This window comes from Otolemur garnettii, unplaced genomic scaffold (assembly GCF_000181295.1).
Source record: "Otolemur garnettii isolate 467f Iridium unplaced genomic scaffold, OtoGar3 scaffold00283, whole genome shotgun sequence".
Classification (NCBI taxonomy): domain Eukaryota; kingdom Metazoa; phylum Chordata; class Mammalia; order Primates; family Galagidae; genus Otolemur; species Otolemur garnettii.
In genome coordinates this window covers 216,743-238,878 of record NW_003852678.1, presented here as the reverse complement: position 1 = coordinate 238,878, position 22,136 = coordinate 216,743, and the positions used below count along the sequence as shown (strand labels likewise).

The 22,136-nt window shown below is 49.9% G+C and overlaps 1 protein-coding gene and 1 pseudogene across 2 annotated transcripts in view; both read left to right on the top strand.

Annotated features, from left to right (window-relative positions):
• The first annotated feature begins 2,818 nt into the window (after window positions 1–2,818).
• LOC105888324 lies at window positions 2,819–20,289 on the top strand (annotated as a pseudogene).
• MTA1 (metastasis associated 1) overlaps window positions 15,757–22,136 on the top strand; it is a 29,490-nt gene continuing 23,110 nt past the window's right edge. Inside the window, exons 1-2 of one of the 2 annotated variants that reach the window (XM_012813613.2) lie at window positions 15,757–15,877; window positions 20,029–20,122. The gene's annotated coding sequence lies outside the window, so the exon portion shown is untranslated. The remainder of the gene's footprint in view (window positions 15,878–20,028; window positions 20,123–22,136) is intronic. The other variant, XM_023508850.1, reaches the window with a different exon arrangement.

The following is a 22,136-nucleotide window of genomic DNA, read 5'->3' as shown; positions in this document are numbered from 1 at the left end:
TTCGCCATTGGATCATTTCGGCACCTTTGTGGACAGTCACGTTGCAGTGTGCGTGGCTCTGTGTGTTGGCTTTGCACATTCCCACTGATCTGCACATCTGCTTTCCAGCTCACGTCTCGATTCCTGTGGCTTTATAGTAATTCCTGGAATCAGGTAGTATGAATCCGCCAGCTTTGTTCTTCTTCAAAATTGTCAGCCTGTTCTAGTTACTGGTATTTCCTTTATTGAATTTATAATTAGCTTGTTGATTTCTACAAACACAAACAAGAAAACTTGTGGAATTTTGATTGTTTGGGATTGTATTGAAAATACAGTGCCAAGCACACCTTGGAGATACTTTGGGTTTGGTTCCAGACCACCAGAGTAAAGCCAGTGTTGCAATAAAGTGAGCTGTGTGAAGTCTTTGTTTCCTGGTGCATATAAAGATTATGCTCACACTTCACTGTTATTTAGTGAGTATGCAATAGCTTAGTGTCTATAAAAACGACGCACATGCTTTAAAAATGCTTTATGCTGCTGTCACATAGAAGAAAGGGTGAAAACAAAACTTCATTGGCTAGAAATGCTTGCAATCATCGAGCCTTCAGTGAGCTGACCCGTCAGGACGGTGCCTGCTGAAGGCTGGGGTGACTGTGGCAGTTTCTTAACATAAGACAGCAGTGAAGTTTGCCACATCAACCGATCCCTCATTCACAGATTTCTCTGTAATATGGATGCTGTGTGACAGCATTTTACTCATAATAGAACTTTCAAAATCATAGTCAGTCCTCTCAGACTCTGCCATTGCTTTCTCGTTTTTTTGAGACGGAGCCTCAAGCTATCCCCCTGGGTAGAGTGCCATGGCATCACAGCTCACAGCAACCTCCAACTCCTGGGCTCAAGCGAGTCTCCTGCCTCAGCCTCCCAAGTAGCTGGGACCACAGGCGCCTGCCACAACGCCTGGCCATTTTTTGGTTGCAGCCATCATTGTTGTTTGGCGGGCCTGGGCTGGGGATTCGAACCCGCCACCTTAGGTGTATGTGGCTGGCGCCTTAGCCGCTTGAGCCACAGGCGCTGAGCCTGCCATTGCTTTCTCAACTGAGTTGATGGGATATTCCAAACCTTTGTTGTCATTCCAACATCGTCCACTGCATCTTCACCAGGAGTAGAGTGTGTTCCAAGGAACCAGTGTCACGCTGCTTGCGTACTAGGGCAGATCAGTCTACTCAGTTTCTACTTCTGACAAATATTCACAGACTTGATAACTAAATCCATGAGGTCAAATGAAGGTCACTGCTGGCTGGTTCAGTGAGGCATGACATATGCAAATATTTACCATAAAGTACTTGCCAACAGGTAACACAAGGAACAACTTACCCTTTAAGCACCTTATGTTTTTAACAAGCTTTGTGAATCTGTCCAACCAAGCCCTTATCTGAGCCATACACTTTCCCACCACCATTTGTAATATATTTCAGCAGATCTTACTTCAGGATGCAGTAAATTAGGATCTTGCCTGGTCCGTGCTCACTGCACACAGCCTCATTCTTCAGTAGCTGCAAGTTCAATCTGATGCCAAAAATGAAAACAGCAGAACCAGGGAGACTAACCACGATGCCCTCCGTGTCCACCCCTGCTGCCCGAGTGTTCTCTTTAGAGGGCTAACACCTGAAACAGGCTTATTTCTTCTGGACACATTTCCATAGTTGCTGCAGTCAAACATGATTTCTTTTTTTTATTTTTATTTTATTTATTTTCATTTCAGCTTAATGTGAGGGTACGATCAGCCAAATCACAATATTTGCATTTGTTAGGTAGAGTCCCTCTTGTTTATGTCCTGTACCTGAAAGGTGCGCCATACACCCCTACACTGTGCCCGTTCAGTGGGAGCACCCCAAACCATCCCCCTCGCCCCCCAGTTTGAATTGGACTGTTTTTCTCCTCTATGGGCATGAATTAGATCGTCTTCTGGCTTCATATTAATATTGAGTACATTGGAGTCTTCTCCATTTTTATGATACTTTACTAAGAAGAATGTGTCTAATTCCATCCAGGTTAATACAAAAGATGTAAAGTCTCCATCTTTTATGGCTGAATAGTATTCCACGGTATACATGTAACCACAGCTTGTTAATTCATTGCTGAGTTGATGGGCATTTAGGTTGTGTCCACGTTTTGGCATTGTAAATTGAGTTGAGATAAACGAGTGCAAACATCCTTATTATAAAATGGTTTTTTTTCTTCTGGGTAGATGTCTAGTAATGGGATTGCAGGACCAAATGGAAGGTCTAGTTTGAGTTCTTTGAGGATTGATTCTCCATGCTTTTTTCGGAAGAGGCTCTATTAGTTTGCAATCCCACCAGCAGTGTGAGGTGTTCCTCTCTCTCCACCTCCGCACCAACATCTGCATCAAACATGGTTTCACTGCCTCAGCAGCGTGACTGCTTTCTTTGCTGAGTTGCTCAGAAACTCCCTGGATTGCACCTTCACTTTGTCTTTTATTTGTGAAGTTCTGCTGTAATGAGATTTTCTGACTTTTCTGACCATTGTCTTTCTGTGGCTCTGGAGTACTGTGGTCATGGTGACGTGGACTGTGCTCCTTACCCACAGCTGTAGTGTCGTGGGTCATGAGCAGCACTTTGCTGTCTTAGGCAGTGACCAGTAGTGTACTTTCCACTGTGCCTTAAAGTCGCAATATTCAAAGGCTATTTATTTTTAAAAAATTTTTTCTTTCTTTCATGGATCTCCTTTTGAGAAAGAATTTTCTGTTTTCTGAAGTCCACTCTTCTTATTTCCACACAGCGGGCATGTTAAGGATGGGACTCAGGTGGTGCGCAGGATGCTGGTGAGTCGTGACCGTGTCAGTGAGCTGCAGCGTGTAGGGCAGACGCACCAGTGACAGCCATACACCTGAGAATGACAGAAAGTGTGCATTTGGTCTGTCTCTATCTCTTGGCACAGAGCTCCTAAAATCCTTAAAATCTCTGCAGAGATGCGTACCGTTTGTTGTGCTCATGCAGTGGTGGCTGGGGGCTGCTAGGTACCTTCAGGTTAGGGCTGGTCACAGAGAGACCAAGGCATGATCGGGGGTTGAGGTGGTAGCCTTATGCTGAACTGTCATAGAGGGGAGAGGGCTGAAGGGTGAGCTGATCACCAGTGGCCAAGAATGTAATAAATTGTGCCTGTGTAATAAAGCCTCCAGAAAAATCCAGAAGGCCTCTGGATAGATGTGGGGTGGCATATTGAGATGGGTGTGAAAGCTCCGTGACCTTCCACATGCCTGCGCTGATGCGACTCTCCCATCCAGCTGTTTGTATGTGTTCCCTGCAGCATCCTTTATAGTAAACCAGCAAGTGTATATAAGGCACCTCCCTGGATTCTGTGAGCTGCTCTGGCAAGCTAATCTCACCCAGAAAGGGTATCATGGGAACCACACTTTATGGCCAGTCAGTCAGAAGCACAGACCAAAACCCCGGGGCTTGTGACCAGCATCAGAGGTGGGGAGCTGAACCCTTGACCCATGGCAAATGATGTGCCCTCCACGCAGTCTCAGGATTGGGCAAAAATACAGGACACTCATGTGGTGTCCACTGCAGAACTGCCTGCCTGACTAAGGAGGGGAGGAATCCCCACACTGTGAGGGTAAAGGTAGGAGAGGAGCTCTGTGGAGTGTGGGGTGAGCACGACTCTCCAGACGCACCTTGCAGCTTGCACTATTCTGTTACTAATATTCAGCCCCACAGCTACAACTCCAAAGCCACAGGATATATGTATGTATTAGCCTGGCTATGTTCCAATAAAACTTTGCTTATGGGCATTGAAATTTGAATTTCATATAAGTTTCAAGTATTGTGAATGATTCTTTTGGTTTTTTTTTTTTTTTAAGAGTCTCACTATGTTGCCCTAGGTGGAGTGCCATGGCGTCACACCTCACAGAAACCTCAAATTCTTGGGCTTAAGTGATTCTTTTGCTGCAGCCTCCCAAGTAGCTGGGACTATCTATAGGTGCCCATCACAATACCCGGCTATTTTTATGTTGCAGTTGTCATTTTTTAGCAGACTCAGGTAGGTTTGAACCCACTAGCCTGGGGGTACGTGACTGGTGCCCTACCCACTGAGTTACGGGTGCTGCCCTGTTTTTTTTTCTTAGTGATCAAAAAAGTAAAACCCATTCTTTTTTTTTTTTTCAGTTTTTGGCCTGGGCTGGTTTAAACCTGCCACCTCTGGCATATGGGGCCAGTACCCTACTCCTTTGAGCCACAGGTATTGCCGGTAAAACCCATTCTTAGCTCTAAGTCATACAAACACGAGCCTTTTGCCAGTCCCTGTGTGAGGACTCAACATTGGGTAAGATGTCAATTCTCCCAGACGGTTCAGTATAGGCACTGTGCTTTGTTTAACTGCATACTGCAAATATAGCACTTTTTTTTTTTTTGAGACAGAGTCTCACTTTGTTGCCTTGGTAGAGTGCTGTGACATCATACCTCACAGCAACCTCAGGTTCCTGGGCTCAAGCAGTTCTCTGGCCTCAGCCTCCCAAGTACCTGGGACAACAGGTGCGTCCCCTGACCCCCCACAATGCCCAGCTATTTTTAGAGATGGGGGTCTCACTCCATTTCAAGCTGGTCTCGAATCTGTGAGTTCAAGTGATACACCTGCCTTGGCCTTCCAGAGTGCTAGGATTATAGGCATGAGTCACCACGCCCAGCCCTTAAATACAGCACTTTTATCCATTACAGGCTTGTGGTGACCTTGTGTCCAGCAAGCCTGTGCCTGCCATTTTTCTAACAGGTTGTGTTTACTTCATGTTTCTTTGTCACATTTTGGTAATTCTTGAAACATTTCAAACTTCATTATCATTGTATTTTTTTGCCATGGTGATCTGTGTTCTTATATTGGGGCATCATGAAGCGCAGCTGTATAAGACTTCTTATACCAAATGGTCAAGTTGTGAATGCTAAAGAAGAGTTCTCAAAGGAAATTAAAAGTGCTGCTCCAGGCCTGTCATGATGGCTCACACCTGTAATCCTAGTACTTGGCTACGCTGAGGCAGCAGGACTGCTGGAGGCCAGGGGTTTGAGACCAGCCTGGGCAGCACAGCAAGCCCCTGTCTCTACAAAGAGACCAAAAAATTAGCCAGGCGTAGTGGTGCCTGTCTATAACTCTAGCTACTCAAGAGGCTTAGCTAGGAGGATCCCTTGAGCCTAGGAGTTTGAGGTTATAGTAAATTATAATGGCCACTCCACCCTGGGCAACAGAGTAAGACCCTGCCTCTTAAAAAAAAAAAGTGCCAGTCCAATGAGCACACAGATGATAAGAAAGCAAAACCTCCTTTATTGCTCATAGGAAGAGAGTTTGAGCTGTCTGGATAGAAGATCAGACCAGCCACAACTGCCCATTCCGCTAAGCCAAAGCCTGATCCAGAGCAAGGCCCTGACTCCCTTCAATTCTGTGAAGGCTGAGATGGGGGAGGAAGCTGCAGAGAAAAGTTAGAAGCCAGCAGAGGCTGGTTCATGAGGTTTAAGGAGAGAAGCCGTCTGTGTAACATCAAAGTGCAGAGTGAGGCAGCAGGTGCCGATGGAGCAGCTGAAGCGAGTGATCCAGGAGGTGCTGGATCTGAGATCACTGATGAAGGGGGCTGCACAGACAGCAGACTTTCAGGGTGGATGGGATGGCTTTGTATTGGAAGAAGATGCTGTCTGGGACTTTCATAGCTACAGAAGAGAAGTCAGTGCCTGGCTTCAGAACTTCAAAGGAAAAGCTGGCTCTTTTGACCGGAGCTAATGCAGCTGGTGATGTTAAGTTGAAGCCAATGCTCATTAACCATTCTGAAAATCTTAGTGCCTTAGAGCCCTCAAGAGTTATACTGAGGCAGGAGACTCGCTTGAGCCCAGGAGTTGGAGGTTGCTGTGAGCTGTGGTGCCACGGCACTCTGCCCAGGGGGATAGCTTGAGGCTCTGTCTCAAAAAAAAAAAAAAAAAGTTATACTGAATCTACTCTGCCTGTGCTCTGTGAATGGAGCACAAAACCTAGATGACAGCACAGCTATTTATAGCATGGTTTACTGAATATTTTAAGCCCACTGTTGAGACCTACTGCTCTGAAAAAAAGATTCCTTTCAAAATCTCACTGCTCACTGACGTTGCACCTGGTCACCCAGGAGCTCTGGTGGAGATGCACAAGGAGATGAGTGCTGTTTTCACACCTGCTAATGCAACATCCATTCTGCAGACCACAGATTAAAGAGTGAGTTCAACTTTTAAGTCTTAATATTTGCAAAATACATTTCATAAGGCTGTAGTTGCCATAAACAGTGATTACGCTGATGGATCTGGGCAGAGACAACCGAAAACCTCTGGAAAGTATTCACTATGCTAGACGCCCTTAGGAGCACTTAGGGATCATGAAAGGAGGTCAAAATACCAGCATGAACAAGAGTGTGAAAGAATGGATTCCAGCCCTGAAGGATGACTTTGAGGGGTTCAAGACTCAGTGGGGAAAGTCACTGCAGATGTGATGGAAACAGCGAGAGAGCTAGAATTATTATGGAAGTGGAGCCTGAGGATGATCTCAGACTGACCTGTGGTAACCTCGTGATCAGACTTCAGTGGATGAGGAGGTGCTTCCCGCAGATGAACAAAGAAAGTGGTTTCTTGGGCAGCGCCTGTGGCTCAGTGGGTAAGGCACAAACCTTATATACTGAAGGTGGCAGGTTCAAACCCAGACCTGGCCAAACTAACAAAAAATAGCTGGGCGTTGTGGCAGGTGCCTATAATCCCAGCTACTTTGGAGGCTGACGTAAGAGAATCGCCTAAACCCAGGAATTGGAGGCTGTTATACCGTGTGATGCCACAGCACCCCCTACCGAAGGCGATAAAATGAGACTGTCTCTACAAAAAAAAAAAAAGGAAGTTTCTTGCATAGGTGCAGTGCTTACACCTGTGATCCTGCACTGTGGGAGGCCAAGGCAGGAGGATCCCTTGAGCTCAGGAGTTTGAGACCAGCTTGAGCAAAGCGAGACCCCATCTCTACTGAAAATAGAAAAATTAGCTGGGTGTGATGGCAGGCACCTGTAGTCCCAGCTACTTGGGAGTCTGAGGAAGGAGGATCGCTTGAGCTCAGGAGTTTGAGGTTGCTGTGAGCTGTGATGACACTAGAGTACTGTAGCCTGGGTGACAGAGACAGACTCTGTCCTAAGGAAAAAAAAATCACTGACATTCAAACATTTTTGGCATGAGAAAACCACTCTTAACCAGCATTATTAATGGGTTCTGAGCGCCCACAACTCTGCAGCTGCCCTATGGGGAGCTGTAGCACCTGGGGCAGATCGAGATGTTCTCCACTGTAGCTTCAGGAAGGACGAGCAAATGGGCCCCAGCTCTGTTGGAGTTTGGCAGCCAGGTATGCGATAGCCTGAGAGATGAATTTCCTCTGCTGACATCTAAATGTGTATTCTGAATGGTGTTTTGGAGAAACTACTGTGGTTTATCAAGATTTATTCAGGTCAAAGAGTTGACGAACTGCAAAAAGTGATTGATACCATTGAAACAAACCCTGACAACAGAAGAATCATCACATGTGCTTGGAACCCAAAAGATGTACCTCTGATGGCGCTGCCTTCGTATCATGCCCTTTGCCAGTTCTTCAGGGTGACTGGTGAGCTATCCTGTCAGCTGTACCAGCAGTCAGGAGACATAGGCCTGGGCTTGCCATTCAACATGGCCAGTCACTCCCTGCTCACCTATATGATCTCACACGTCACCGGTCTGAAGCCAGGTGACTTTGTACATACTTTGGGAGATGCATATATTTACCTGAATCACATTGAGCCACTGAAGATTCAGCGTCAGAGAGAACTAAGACCTTTCTCAAAGCTCAAAATCCTTCTAAAAGTGAAGATAATTGATGATTTCAAAGCTGGAGACTTTCAGATTGAAGGTTACGGTCTGCAACCAACCATTGAAATGGAAATGGCTGACTTGGTGCCCATAGTTCAGTGGTTGGAACGCCAGCCACGTACACGAGCTGGCAGGTTCAACCTGGCCCTGGCCAGTTGGACAACAATGACAACTACAACCAAAAAATAGCTGGGCATTGTGGCAGGCACCTGTATTCCCAGCTTCTTGGGAGGCTGAGGCAAGAGAATCACTTGAGCCCAAGAGTTTGAGGTTGCTATGAGCTGTGATGCTACCGAACTCTACCGAGGGTAACATAGACTCTGTCTCAAAATAAATAAATAAAAATAAAGTGGAGGCACTTGATGATTTCAAAGCTGAAGACTTTCAGCTTGAAGGCTACAATCTGCATCCAACCATTAAAATGGAAATGGCTGACTTGGCACCCATAGTTCAGTGGTTAGGACGCCAGCCACATACACTGGGGCTGAGTTTGAACCCAGCCTGGACCTGCTAAACAACAATGAGGACAACGACAACAAAAAAATAGCTGGGTGTTGTAGTGGGTGCATATAGTCCCAACTATTTGGGAGGCTGAGGCAAGAGACTTGCGTAAGCCCAAGAGTTTGAGGTTGCTATGAGCTGTGATGCTTCAGCACTCTACTGAGGGTGACATACTGAGACTGTCTCAACAGAAAAAAAAAAAAAAGAAATGGCTGTTTAAATGGCGCCTGTGGCTCAAGTGGCTAAGGCGCCAGCCACATATACCTAAGATAGTAGGTTGGAATCTAGCCCAGCGCCCGCCAAACAACAATGATGGCTGCAACCAAAAAATAGCCAGGCATTGTGGCGGGCACCTGTGGTCCCAGCTACTTGGGAGGCAGAGGCAGGACACTCACTTGAGCCCAGGAGTTGGAGGTTGCTGTGAGCTGTGACGTCACGGCACTCTACCCAGGGTGACAGCTTGAGGCTCTGTCTCAAAAAAAAAAAAAATAGAGTACTTTCAAAGGAGTTTGGAGAACGTTGTCAGTCTTTAGGGTTTGGGATGGATGCGCAGGTGAAAGTTCTTGTTGCTCTAAAGAAAAGGAACTTGGTTAAAAATCTGTCAGTGACCCCATGTTGCCACTGACAAATGTAAATGTGGCGTTTCTTTTAGTAATAACAGTCTTGGATCTGGCTTATTCACTGAGGGTGTGTGAAAATGCTGAAATTGGCTTGGTACCTGTAGCTCAGTGAGTAGGGTGCCAGCCACGTACACCAAAGGTGGCAGGTTTGAGCCTGGCCTGGACCTGCTAGACAGTGGGAAAAAAAAAAATAGCTGGGCATTGTGGTGGGCACCTGTGGTCCCAGCTACTCAGGAGGCCGAGGCAAGAGAATCACTTGAGCCTAAGAGTTTGAGGTTGCCATGAGCTGTGACACCATGGCACTCTACCCAGGGCGACAGCTTGAGACTCTGAGACTCAAAAAAAAAAAAAAAAAAGAAAGAAAGAAAGAAAATGCTGAGATTAGGAATGAATGAGAAGAATGAAGACTTACATGTTTTTAACAAAAATATGTACACACATTTCTTTTTTTTTTTTTTTTTTTTTTTTTTTGAGACAGAGCCTCAAGCTGTCCCCCTGGGTAGAGTGCCGTGGCATTACAGCTCACAGCAACCTCCAACTCCTGGGCTCAAGCGAGTCTCCTGCCTCCGCCTCCCAAGTAGCTGGGACCACAGGCGCCCGCCACAACGCCTGGCTATTTTTTGGTTGCAGCCATCATTGTTGTTTGGCGGGTCCGGGCTGGGGATTCGAACCTGCCACCTTAGGTGTACGTGGCTGGCGCCTTAGCCGGTTGAGCTGTAGGCGCCGAGCCTGTACACACATTTCAATCCTACGTCTTTATGAAGAAGGTCGGTGAATTTTAAGAATTCTGTAGGCTATGCCTTCAAATTTGAGTGAGCTGAGGAACCCCATATATAGAGTAGTTATGGACACTTTAATTTTTTTTTTTTTAAAGACAGAGTCTCACTTTATCGCCTTTGGTAGAGTGCCATGGCATCACACTGCTCACAGCAACCTCCAACTCCTGGGCTCAGGAGGTTGTTGCAGTTTGGCCAGGGCTGGGTTTGAACCTGCCACCCTTGGTATATGGGACTGGTGCCTCACCCACTGAGCCACAGGCATCACCTGATACTTTAATTTGTTTTATATATTATTACAAGAAAGAAGTGTTCTGCAAAAAACCCCCAAAAAACCCACCACTGAATGACTTTGGATATTAGGTTTTACTGAATACTTGTTAATGTTCCTTATGAATTCATTTTAACATAAGGCAAAACAAGAGCGATTTGCAAATCTTACACTGTGGAAAGTCATTTTGGCAACAGATAACTCTGGGTCACAAACAGCTTCACACAGTGTCTTTACTGTTCAAGGTGAAGCCAGAGGCAACTCTCCACTCCTGCCCAAATTGGTAGTGGCCTCATTTCCTGGGCTTTCATGATAGCTCCAGCAGTGTGTTAAAGAATGCCTCCCTGGAAATTGCTGTCACTTGGAGTGCCCCAGACCACTCTCAGCTCCCATTATCTGCCAGAGGTAGGACTCAGCAAAGCACTTGTGCTCTGGAGTTCAGTTCATAGTGGCAAAAAGGGTGTAAGGCCCAGTGCAGGGCTCGGGGAGGCTGGTGGGGCCTCCCAGGCATCCTTTCCCAGGAGTCACGTGGCCATGTGTGATGACAGGGTGAGCATTGCTAACCTAGCCATGCACCTGAGCCCTGGTGTAGGGCTTTTATTGGAGATGAGTCATATAGTCATGGCTGACGACCTGTGTGGCTTTCCTTTGTCACTTAGCCCCAAGCCCCTTCAGAGGTCAGGCTGATATCACGTGGCCCAAGGCCCCTACCATAAATTTCATTGTTGGTGTGACCTGTATGGCATGACCTGAGGTCTCGGGTCAACTTCCAGGAGCAGGTCGAGGGTGAAACCTTTGGGACACGCAACGTGGGCAGCCTGGGCCTGCTGAGCTCACTGTGCACTACTGGAGGTAGGAGTCTGAGGCAGCTCTGTGAACACTTGCTAAGTGCACCCAGCTACATGTGGGCTGCTGTCAGCGTTGGTCTGAACGGAAAGATGTTTAAAGGTTCAGCACAAGACTCAGCCACCAGTCAGCATGAGAGGTGAGCATTTGCAGTTGATTTTGATTGTAGAGAATGCTGGCTTTGAACCCCAATTAAGCAAAATGTCATCCCCCCAAAGTGAGACTCTGTCATTCACAACAAAGTTAAATCTCATTAGAACATCTGTATCATAAAGAATTGTACTCAATTACTTTAATTTGTTGGTAAACAGTTTGTGGAAAATTGTTATATTAGTGCCTACGTGATATCCATGGTTTAGCTTCTTGGCTAGCACAGCCTGAAGTATTTACTCCTAAGACATTTATAGGAAGTTTGTTTACATGTATTTTAATCCATGAGACTTTATATATTACCATTTATTTAGATCTATCTTTGGTAAATTTTTGCATAGATCTTGCAGTCCTTAAAAATCTGTAGATCTTGGCTGGGTGTGGTGGCTCATGCTTGTAATCATAGCACTCTGGCAGACCGAGGCAGGTGGATTGCCCTGAGTTTAGAGGTTCAAGATCAGCATGAGCCAGAGTAAGACTCCCATCTCTACCAAAAAATAGCCGGGTGTTCTGGCAGGCGCCTGTAGTCCCAGCTACTTGGGGGGCTGAGGCTAGAGAATCACTTAAACCCAGGGGTTGGAGGTTGCTATAATCTATGATTTCATAGTACTCTATTGAGGGCCACAAAGTGAGACTCTGTCTCCATAAAAAATAAAGAAAGAAAGAAAGCAAAATAAAATAAAAAAAAATTCAAACTAAGAAGATTGAAAGCCAATTGAAAGCAAAATTAAAAAAAAACAAAAATCTATAGATCTTTTGTAAAATTTACACTGAAATATGTAATACTATAAATGGTACTTTTAAAATTTCAATTTCCAAATGTTGTAGCAGTGCCTAGAAATAGTACTAATTTTAGCTTTTTTTTTTTGGCTGGGGCTGGGTTTGAACCCGCCGCCTCCGGCATATGGGGCCAGTGCCCTACCCTTTTGAGCCACAGGCGCCACCCAAAATAGCACTAATTTTATATGTTGATCTTTGTATCCTTTGAGCTTACTAAACAGTTAACATTAATTTTAATAGCTTTTTGGGTAGGTTCTTTGGGAATTTCTATACAGATAACCTTGTCCTCTGCACATAGGAAGTTTGCCTTCTTCCTGCCCAGTCTGAATCCCTGGAACTGGGCCTTCCACTGTGGTTGGCAGTGTCGGGAGGGTGGGCAGTATCGCCTTGTCCCTGATCATACAAGGAGGCGTCTAGTCTCTCACCATTAAGTATGATGTTAGCTGTAGGTTTTTCACAGATGTCAGGTTGAGGAAGTTGTCTTATTTCCTAGTTTGCTTAGATGTTTTAGCTAGACTACATACTGCATTTTTTCTCCAGATTATCCTTTTGTGTCTATTCAGATGATCATATGGTTTTTCTTCATTCTGTCAATTTGATAAGTTACATTTTTTTTTTTTTTTGAGACAGAGTCTCAAGCTGTCACCCTGGGTACAGAGTACCATGGCATCACAGCTCCCAGCAACCTCAAACTCTTGGGCTTAAGCGATTCTCTTGCCTCAGCTTCCCAAGTACCTGGGACTACAGCCTGCCACAACGCCAGGCTATTTTTTGTTGCAGTTGTCATGTTGCCTGGCAGGCCCAGGCTGGGTTTGAACCTGCCACCCTAGGTGTATGTGGCCAGTGCCCTGCCAGCTGAGCTACAGGTATTGCCAGTTACATTGATTTTTGAATCTAAAACCAGCTGTATATTCTCAGATAAATCACAGTGGTTCAGATGTACTGTCCTTTTTAAATGGTGCTGGTTTGATTTGCTAATACTTTGTTGAGAAGTTTTGCATCTGTGTTCATGTTGAGCATTGGTTTGGGGATTTTTTGTGGTGTGGTTGTTGGGTTTTAGTGTCAGGGTAATAGTGGCCTCATTGTGAGTTGGGGGGAGTGTTTCCTCTTCTGTTTTGGGGAAGAGTGGGTGTAGAATTGGTATTGATTTTTCCTTAAAAGTTTAATAGAATTCACCCATGAAGCCATTTGGGTCTGGAATTTTTGTCATCGTTGGAATTCATTGTCATCTTGTTGGAATTCAGTGCCTTTCAGGCAGTTGGTCCTTTTCATGTCAGTTGTCCTTGCTGTAAAGCTCCAGGTGGTTTCTTCAGCCTTCCTCACATCTGTAGGCTTTGTAGTGCTGTCTCCTCTCCTCTCTCCTTCCTGATGTTGCTTATTTGTGCCATGTCTCCTTTTTTCTTTATCAGTCTGGCTATAGACTTATCAATTTATTGATCTTACAAATAATCAGATTTTGGTTCCTTTGATTTTATTTCTGTCATTTTTCTGTTTTTCATTGGATTTTCACCCTCTCTTTGATTTTTAATTTAATGAATTTTTTTAGAGACAGGGTCTCACTCTGTTAACCAGGCTGGAGTGCAGAGGTGTAATCACAGCTGACTGCAGCCTCAAACTCCTGGGCTGAAGACATCCTCCCTGCTCAACCCCCAAGAAGCTAAGACTATAGGTGTCCACCACCCCTGGCTAATTTTCTTATTATTATAAATTTTATTTATCTTATTATTATTTTTTGATACAGAGTCTCACTATGTCCCCCTCAGTAGAGTGCTGTGACATTATAGCTCACAGCAACCTCAAACTCTTGGGCTTAAGTGATTCTCTTGCCTCAGCCTCCCAAGTAGCTGGGATTACAGGTGCCAGCTATAGTGCCTGGCTATTTTTTTTTTGTAGTTGTGATGGTTGTTTAACAGGCCTGGGTTCAAACCTGCCAGCCCCAGTGTATGTGAGCAGTGCCCTAACCACTGAGCTACGGGCGCCGAGCATTTAGTTTTATTTTTTGTAGAGATGCAGTCTTTCCATAGTGTTCAGGTTGCTCTCGAACTCCTGACTTCAGGAAACCTTCCCAGTGTGCCCCCACTCCCCAGGTCCTAGGATCACAGGCATGAGCTACCGCCCAGCCTGATTTCTACTCTTTATTTCTTCTTGAGTAATTGCCATTTAGCCTTTGCTTATGAAAGCATAATTTACATCCAGTGCACCTTTCAGTGCTTGTGAATTTTGGTAAACTATATAGTTGAATTGCTGCTATGACCATCCTGACACAGAACAGTTCATGCCCCATGTTCCCCGGGCCTCTGCATGGTCACTGCTGTTTCTGCCCTTCTGTTTCCTGTGTGTGGAGTTTACCCATAGCCCCACCACTCACAGCCTGTCTGTCTGGCCACCCTCCCCAAAAGGGCACCTTCTACTGTGGTCCTGTGTGGTGTAACTGCCGGGACCTTGTTCCTGCTCACTGTCCAGGACTCTTTCTTTGCACAGATGGACCCCCCCAGATTGGATGGGGGCTTGCTCCCTGGTATAGGGATTGTGGGTCCTCCCCCCAGTTTTTGGCAAGTTTAATCATTTTATGTTTAATTTGTACTTTGTCTAGTTTCTTAGAGTAAAATCTTAGGTTATTGATTTGAAACTTTTTGTTCTCAGTCTCACTGAGATATCTATGTGTGATGGAATTCACCTATTTTATGTGTGTAATTCAGTGGATTTTAGTATTTTCAGAGTTGGACAAGCTTAGCCACAATCTAAGGTCAGATCATTCCCATCGCCTTGTGCCGTTGCCACTTTCTGCAGACTTTTCTTCCTGTCAGTTGTGCCTGTCCCTCTGAGTACTGTGGGGGTGTCTTTCTGGGTCTTTAATGTTTCCATGGTGCTCTATGGCGCTATAGCCACATTGTTGGTGATCCCAGGTTAACTGAGGAAGCAGAGTGCATGGGAGTGTGTCTGTACACATGTGCCCCCTCCCCCCCGCACGTGCTCACAGGTGCATCCTCACGGCTCTGCCCTCGTGTGTCTGTACACATGTGCCCCCTCCCCCCGCATGTGCTTGCAGGTGCATCCTCACGGCTCTGCCCTCGTGTGTGTCTGTACACATGTGCCCTCATGGGTATTTGTCTTCAGGTGTGTGCCAAGGAGAGCGATGTTCTTCGGGCTCTCCCTGGAGGTCCTAGCACCACAGACTTGAGGTTCACCTGGACAGAGAAGGGCTGAGCTCTGGGATGCTGAGGGGTGTGGTTTGTTAAGTCTGTACCCACTGTGGGCATTTGGGCCGATTATAACCAGTGAACCTCTTGGTCAGCCCTTGTCTGCAGAGTTGAGCAGATTGGGCTGCTCGCTGACCAGGGTCGTGAGGACATAGCTTCGCCTGCTCCCTGGGCTGACCCCCTGCAGCCCTCTTGGTCCCAGGTTGGGCCTCTGTTGGCTCTCAGGGTGAGCCTCCTGGTCTCTGGAAGATTCCATCACTCACTGTCTGGTGAGAAGGCTGGACCCATGTTGTCTCATCACTGAGGGAAGAGTTGTGTTCAGCCATTCCCAGAGAGCCCAGAGAGGTCACCATGGCACCTCTGGGCCACTGGTGTCTTTCTCTGTCCCTGAACGCTAATGAGGGTGACCCTGTAATTATTTGAGCACCTGCCCTGTTTTTGTGCCTGCAACCCAGGGAGCCCTGGCCTGCTTTCTGGTGGTTGCTACATTGGTTGTTTTTGGAGGGCAGGGTGGGGGCCGGTGGGGGGCTGTGATTGTTGGGATGCTGTGCCCAAGTTGGCTGTAGGCTGTGGGGAGGTGTCCCCAGGCTCTAGCAATCCCTGCTGTCCATGAGTTTTGGCTTCAGTCCCCTCCCTTGGATGGTGTGGGGGCTTTGCCTGTCCCACGCCTTCTGCCCCCACCTCACCCCGTCCCAGGGGAGTGGAGCAAGCGGCCTGGAGGTGGGAGGTGGCCCTGAGATGGGCTCAGGTGCAGTGCTGTGACTGATGCTTCCTCTGACTTCCCGCAGACTATGTGTACTTTGAGAATTCCTCCAGCAACCCGTACCTGATCCGCAGGATTGAGGAGCTCAACAAGGTAGCGTGGGCCCTGGCAGCCGCCTTCTACTGTTATAGGAGGGGTGGTGATTCTGTCACTTGAGGAGTGTTGGGCTCAACATTGCACCCTCTGGGTTCCCAGTGTCTGTCTCTGTCCCTGAGCTCTGACGGGGGCTGCCGTGTGGGACAAGACTATACCCCCCCCCCAACCCCACCCAGAGTGGGTGGCCTTTGGCTTTGGGGCTGTCCTTGGGCCACTGCCTGCTCAGGCCTCAGGGACTGGGGCCTGTGTCACCATGTGGGCCTCCCCTGGAGACTAAGCCAGTTCCTGGTGGCCGCATAGGGGTTCTGGCAAGGCCCTAGGTGATACCTGGGGGTCCATCAGAGGTGCAGATGTCCCCTCAGGGGCCTGAGCAGATGGGATGATTCTGGAGTCTATCCAGAAACCAAGGGCAGCAGCGCTCAGGGTGGCTAGCCTGGGTGGGCTTACGGTGGAGGCTGCCCAGCCCCTGCCTGTCCCTGCCCCTGCTTACCTCCTTGTCAGCTCACAGCACAGGCTCCTTGGGGGCTGTTGGCTCTGCCACCATAGCCGGTGGTATCTGTGAGGGCTAGGCAGCCCCTCTACCATGAGTGGCATCTGCAGTGACCTCCAGGGCAGCCACTGTGCCCCCTACTAGGGATTGGGGGGTGGCATGGGTGTGGTTCCAGGCCTGACCCCTCTGTCTTCTGCTCTGTCTTGTGGTGGCTTGGAAGTTGGGGTGGAGACAGGCATTTCCCCCACTGTGGACACATTCCCAGCAGAGCGCAGGGCTGGTCACTTGGCACTTAACAGCTTCCCTGTGCTCCCAGCTGGAGCTGCCGGTCATCACGCATGGACCCTTGGGGCGACCTTGGTGTGTCTGTGAGAAGTGCCTCCCCTGACCTAGGCCTAGTGGCCATGCTGATGTGGGACTGTCAGGATGAGATGGGGACATGTCACAGTGGGAGAAATGCCTGTCTCCCCAGTGGGGCAGGCATCATGCTGCCTCAGACTGTGGCCCTGAGCCCTGTCCTGGGCTGTGGGTGCCTTGGCAGGGCATGGTGTGGGTCAGGCCTGCCAAGCTCACTCAGGGCTTTTGTCTATGGCATCAGCCACCAGCTTGGGGGCAAGGAGAGTGGAGAAGGGATGTGTATTCCCCTGAAGTGCCCTCCTGGCTTGAGTACCAGGTCTGTTGGTAGCATGTACAGTGACCAGATGTCCCTGAGCCCACTGGGCAGAGGCCCTACCTGCTTGCAGGATCTGTTGATCCCTGGTGGGCACCTCATGGCAGGCACTAAGTGGCTGGCCCTGCTCACAGCCCGCAGGGGCCTCAGGTGGCTAGCATCTCCACAGGAGCTCCGGTCACAATGGCTGGCCTTCCTGAGTGCTGGACTGCTAGCTATCCACTCGTGTGTCTCAGCATATACTTGAGGTGGGCCTCGCTGGCCTTGAACGCCCAGCTGCTGGCAGCCCTGCCTTCTGGGAGGCAGGGATGCCTCAGTAGCAACCTGCCTCTTGGAAGCCAGCCAGCCAGCCCCCCCCCACCTCTGGCGCAGTGCCAGAGTGCAGTTGCACACGGCAGCCACCTGAGGGGGCTGTCGGGCTGGGTTCTAGCCTCTCACAATGTGGGTTTCCATCAGATATGGTGCCAAGCTCACTTGGCAGCATCCTGCTTGCCCCAGGATTCTGCAAGGATGGTACCTCACATGTCCAAGCTCCTCAGGGCCAGGCCATGTGACCTGTGGTAGCTTAGAAGTCGGGGTGGAGATAGGTATTTCTGTGCAGGCATGGAGGGGCACTGCCTGTCTTTTCCATGGCAGCTCAAGGCAGAGCGGCTGAGTGCCTTACTGGGGATCCCCAGCGGTCTGACCATAGGTCCAGGTGCTCAGCATGCCTGAGGAAACTTGTAGGACCCATGGCAGAGCATGGCCAGCGACATCAGTGTGAAACTCCAGGACTCCAGGGGTAGGACAGGAGGCTGGGGGCTGCCCATGGCTGGTTGGTCGTGGTTATTTCACCTCTGTTCTCTGGCTGGCACCCTCCCCAAAGTAGCAGGGAAGGAATAGCAGTGCCCAAAGGGTAAAGGAGCTACCACCTGTAGAGGGATGACCTGGAAGCAGCCGTGTGCAGGGGTGGGAGGTGGGGTGTGTGATCTACACGGACAGTGTAGAAGACCAGTCAAAAGTCTGTTTAGGGGCCATAGGGTCCTGCAGAGCCCCACACTGGACTGCTGCAGGGACTAGGGGCTGGACACAGGCATGGGTTAGTATCCAGCTCTCCTGTGGGGCAACCTCCACTCTGGGCTGAGGCTTGGGAAAGCCTCAGAGCTTCTCCTGGGAGCCAGGGCACTGGTGGCCTGCAGGCAGCAGACCAAGAGCCATCACCATGCATGGTAGTGTGCACTGGCCTTCCCTGCTGGGAATCTTGAGCTTTTCCGGACTGTGAGCATAGGAGCAAGTAGGGATGTGTGGGGCAGAGCTGGGAGGAGAACAGCTGCAGGGAGCACAGCAGAGCAGAGCCACCCACCCAGAGGAGGGGAGGTGTACCAGGAAACGTGGGCAGAATTAAAGAGAAGAAGTAAAAAAAATGGAATTAAAGGGTCAGGTGATAAAGTTGAAGACACTCTCAGAAAGTAGAAGGGAGCAGCAAGGAGAACACAACATTCTGGAAGAAAAATGGTGGCTCCGTCAAGGCACACGTTAAAACATCAGAGCGTGGTGGGAGATGTCTTTAGGGAGTACAGCGGAGCACCACCCAGACGCACCTTTCTGTGGCGCTATCTGGGGGAGAAGGCCAGGCCGGCTCAGCAAGTCCTGTACCCTGCACACTTGCAACCCCACGGAAGGTGGCCAGCTGAAAAGGGGAGCGTTAGAGGTCATGGGGGGCATGCACTACCAGTATATGGTAGGTGGGGTCCCCCAGGATGCCAAGAGGACCACAGCAGCCAGGCCCTCCAGTGTTTTGAGCTCTGCTGCTGAGCATCAACCTTAGCAGGAGAATCTGTGTTGCCGATCATCAAACTTGGGAAGTAGCACCTGGGCCAGAGGACCATATTGGAGCTAGCCTGCCATCTCTGCCTGGTTAGTGGTCATCATGGAACAGGCACTGAAGTGACTTGACCCCAGCTGTGGTGTCTGAGGGTGGGCAGGCTGACGGGCATTTGGTTTCACATATCACTGCAAATGTCACGATGTGCTTTCACATTCCAGACTTCACATTAATCACTGAAACAACCTAAACATGATGGGGCGTGTCAGGGAGACCCAGGAGCCAGCCAAATCGGCCTCCAGTGGCCAAAGCAGGAGAACTTTGACCAATGGGATAAGTGAGGTGCCTCAGAGTGTGGTGTCCATGCTGACACATGGTGGGATGTGTAACTGAATGGGAGGAAAGAGGTTAGGTAGTGTCCCACTGCAAGGAGAGGCTTTGGGTGGCACTGTGGCAGGCCCTTGCTTGGTGTCGTAAATGACAGTGCACTGTGCACTTGCAGGACTGGAGCCACAGGGTTATGGCCCCCACCTCACTGCAGACATTATGTGAGCTCCTGTTAGTTCCCCTTACAGCCCCTCAGTCCAACCCCAATTCCTGCATATTGTCAGCTTGGCCGTCTTGTAGCAGCCATGGGTGTTGAAGGTCTAGTGCACAGGTTCCCAGTCCCACCTAGCCCTTTTCCTGTTTTATATGTGGATCCAAACTGAAGCCTGGCAGCTTGCCACCCTCCATGTTCACCTTGGGGTGCAGAGGAGCAGGATGGGTCTCTGCCACTCAGGCTGAGGGCAGTGCGGGATCTGGCTGAATTCCACTGTTGGAGGGTGGCGCCTGCTGTGCCTGGTTCCCAGAGCCTCTGAGTCCTGCCAGCTTGACAGGGCTTTTCCTTGCTGAAACACATTCTCCAGAGTTCCCAGGTGGTGCTCGGAGTGGGTGGAAGTTGAGAGGAGAGGGTCGGTCAAGGTGGGTTGAAGTCTGGGCTTGTACCCTCCCAGGGGTCTTATTTGTGCTCTGAGACTTGCTCCCTTTGACCTGTTTGTGGCCGGAGTGCTGAAACGAGGTTGTGGTTACACCTAAGGTCCTGGATGGGACAGAGCCACAGGCAGGTGGGTCCAGCCTGGAGCCCGTCTGGGAGTTCTGCTGGGTGGCGGTGTTTCTTAGGTGCTTGTGCCCTGCTGTTGCAGACAGCCAACGGGAACGTGGAGGCCAAGGTGGTGTGCTTCTACCGGAGGCGCGACATCTCCAGCACCCTCATCGCCCTCGCGGACAAGCACGCAAGTGAGTTCCAGCAGCTGCCCCGTGGCCTATTGGCGGACAGGGTGGGTGTGCAGGGCTGGGTAGGTCTTGCCTCCCCCAGGGTGCACTCTCAGGGTCCTGGCCCAGCTGGCCACCTTCCTGATTGCTCTGACCTCACCTGTCCTTTCCAGTAGCTACAGGAGCTCTGAGTGCTGGGTCCACCCATGTGGGGCTTGGGGGCTGGGTTAGTGATGTATGTGTGTACGGCATCTCTGGGATCTGCCCCTTTCCATGTCTTTTGTGTGCTTCTTGTGGGCATGACTGGCATACCTGTCCTTGGTGGAAACGTCTTGTTTTTTCTTCTATCATTGCTTTTGGAGGCTTCTCAGAGCTGGTTGGGCCGTCCTGCCGATGGGTCAGTTCTGGGATGGTCCAGGCTGGGGCCCGGGACTGTTGCCTGGCCTGTGGATGCTGTGTTCGTTTTTACTTTACTGAGAGGTTTCCACTGGTGCCCTGAACAGTGTTTTCAGAAAGCAAGTCCCTCTCCACTTCCTCTTTACACTTTACACTTGAGCCTGCGAGGACTGCTGCAGGGGCAGGCTGGGGGCTGCACCTTCATGCCTTGGGGTGGCCTGGCTTAGTTTGCTGCTGGTGCTAGTGAGCAGGTAAAGCTTCCACCTGGTGAACCAGACGCAGAGCAAGAGTGCCCGGCCCCAGGCAAAGCAGGTGCAGGGGCCTCGTGGGCAGAGGTGTGCAGAGCAAGCCTGCTGGTGCCGAGGGGCAGCTGCATGCCATCCTCCTGCTGAGGCCCTTGGGGATTGGGGCAGGAGGACACTCAGCAAGTTGCAGCTCCTACCTGGTTGCCCAGGTGGTATCCCCTGAGCCTGGTGAGGTCTGACTGGGAACAGTTAGTTTTCTCTTTGTCCCTGGTGGGGCCGAGCTCTTAGTGTGTGGAGGTCCAAGGCCCCTTGTGGTGGCGCCAGATCAAGTGGAAGGACCTTGACACTATTTGCAGCCCCAGGCACTGTAGGGTGAGTGCAGGGTGGCAACTTGGCCTGCCTCCCCTTGCTCTGGGGGGCATTGAGGATGGGCTGGACCTTCCCTCCACTCCCCTTCTCTTTGATGGGGCTCCCCACTGGACCCCTGGGCCTGTCACTTTCTGGTGAGTTGGGGCCCCAGCGGTTGCTTTGAGAAGGAGCGTCTCTCCTCTCTCTGTTTTCCGTATCCTGGTGGGACGCATGCTGGAGCTGCCCGTGGGGTCAGTACAACCAGGCTGGGCCCCAGACCCTGAGTTCAGGGTGGACCAGCCCCCCTGGCTGCCTAGAGGGAGCAGCCACTTGGCCATAGCTTTGTCCAGCTTCATGGGAGAGTCGGACCCTGGCTATACCTGGCCAGTGAAGGGGATCGTTAGAGCCGGAACACACCCTTATGCATCCTGTCCCCGAGTGCTGCACCCTTCAGGTGCCAAGGACAAGAGCAGGGGTCTTGGGTCCGTGAGGGTGCGTTCCAGAGGGCGTTCAGTGGCTCAGCAGAGTGCAGACCTGCAGGGCCGGGCATGTTTATGGTAAGGTGGGCTCCTCTTCCGTGTTGGAGACCTACTGTGGGAACTGCTGGCTGGGGGCCCTGGCTGTGGCACAGTGCTGCTTGCCCATGCATCCCAGGGAAGCTGGCATTGCTGTTAAACTGTGCATGTCCATGAGCGGCCCAGAGCACTGGGGTTCCTGTCCCTGGGCACCTGGTGGCAGGCTGGGTCCTTTACTTCCTTTGAGGGTGCTGTGACCTCAGTTGTGCTGTAACCTGCCAGAGCATGGCCCCCAGCCAAGGTTGCTCCAGGAGAGAGCCCCCATGTAATATGGTCACAGGTGTCAGGGGTCTGGTTTTCTTTAAGGTTCTCATGGAACTATTGGGATGGGGCAAAGGGTGAGATCCCAGTTCACACGGCGCCTGGAGGTGCTGGCAGAGCTGCCTTGGGCTTTGCTGCCTGGACAGCTGCCCAGGCACCCTCTGCAAAGGGGACTTCAGCTGAGGACATGAGGCTGGGGGAGGTGTGCTGGCT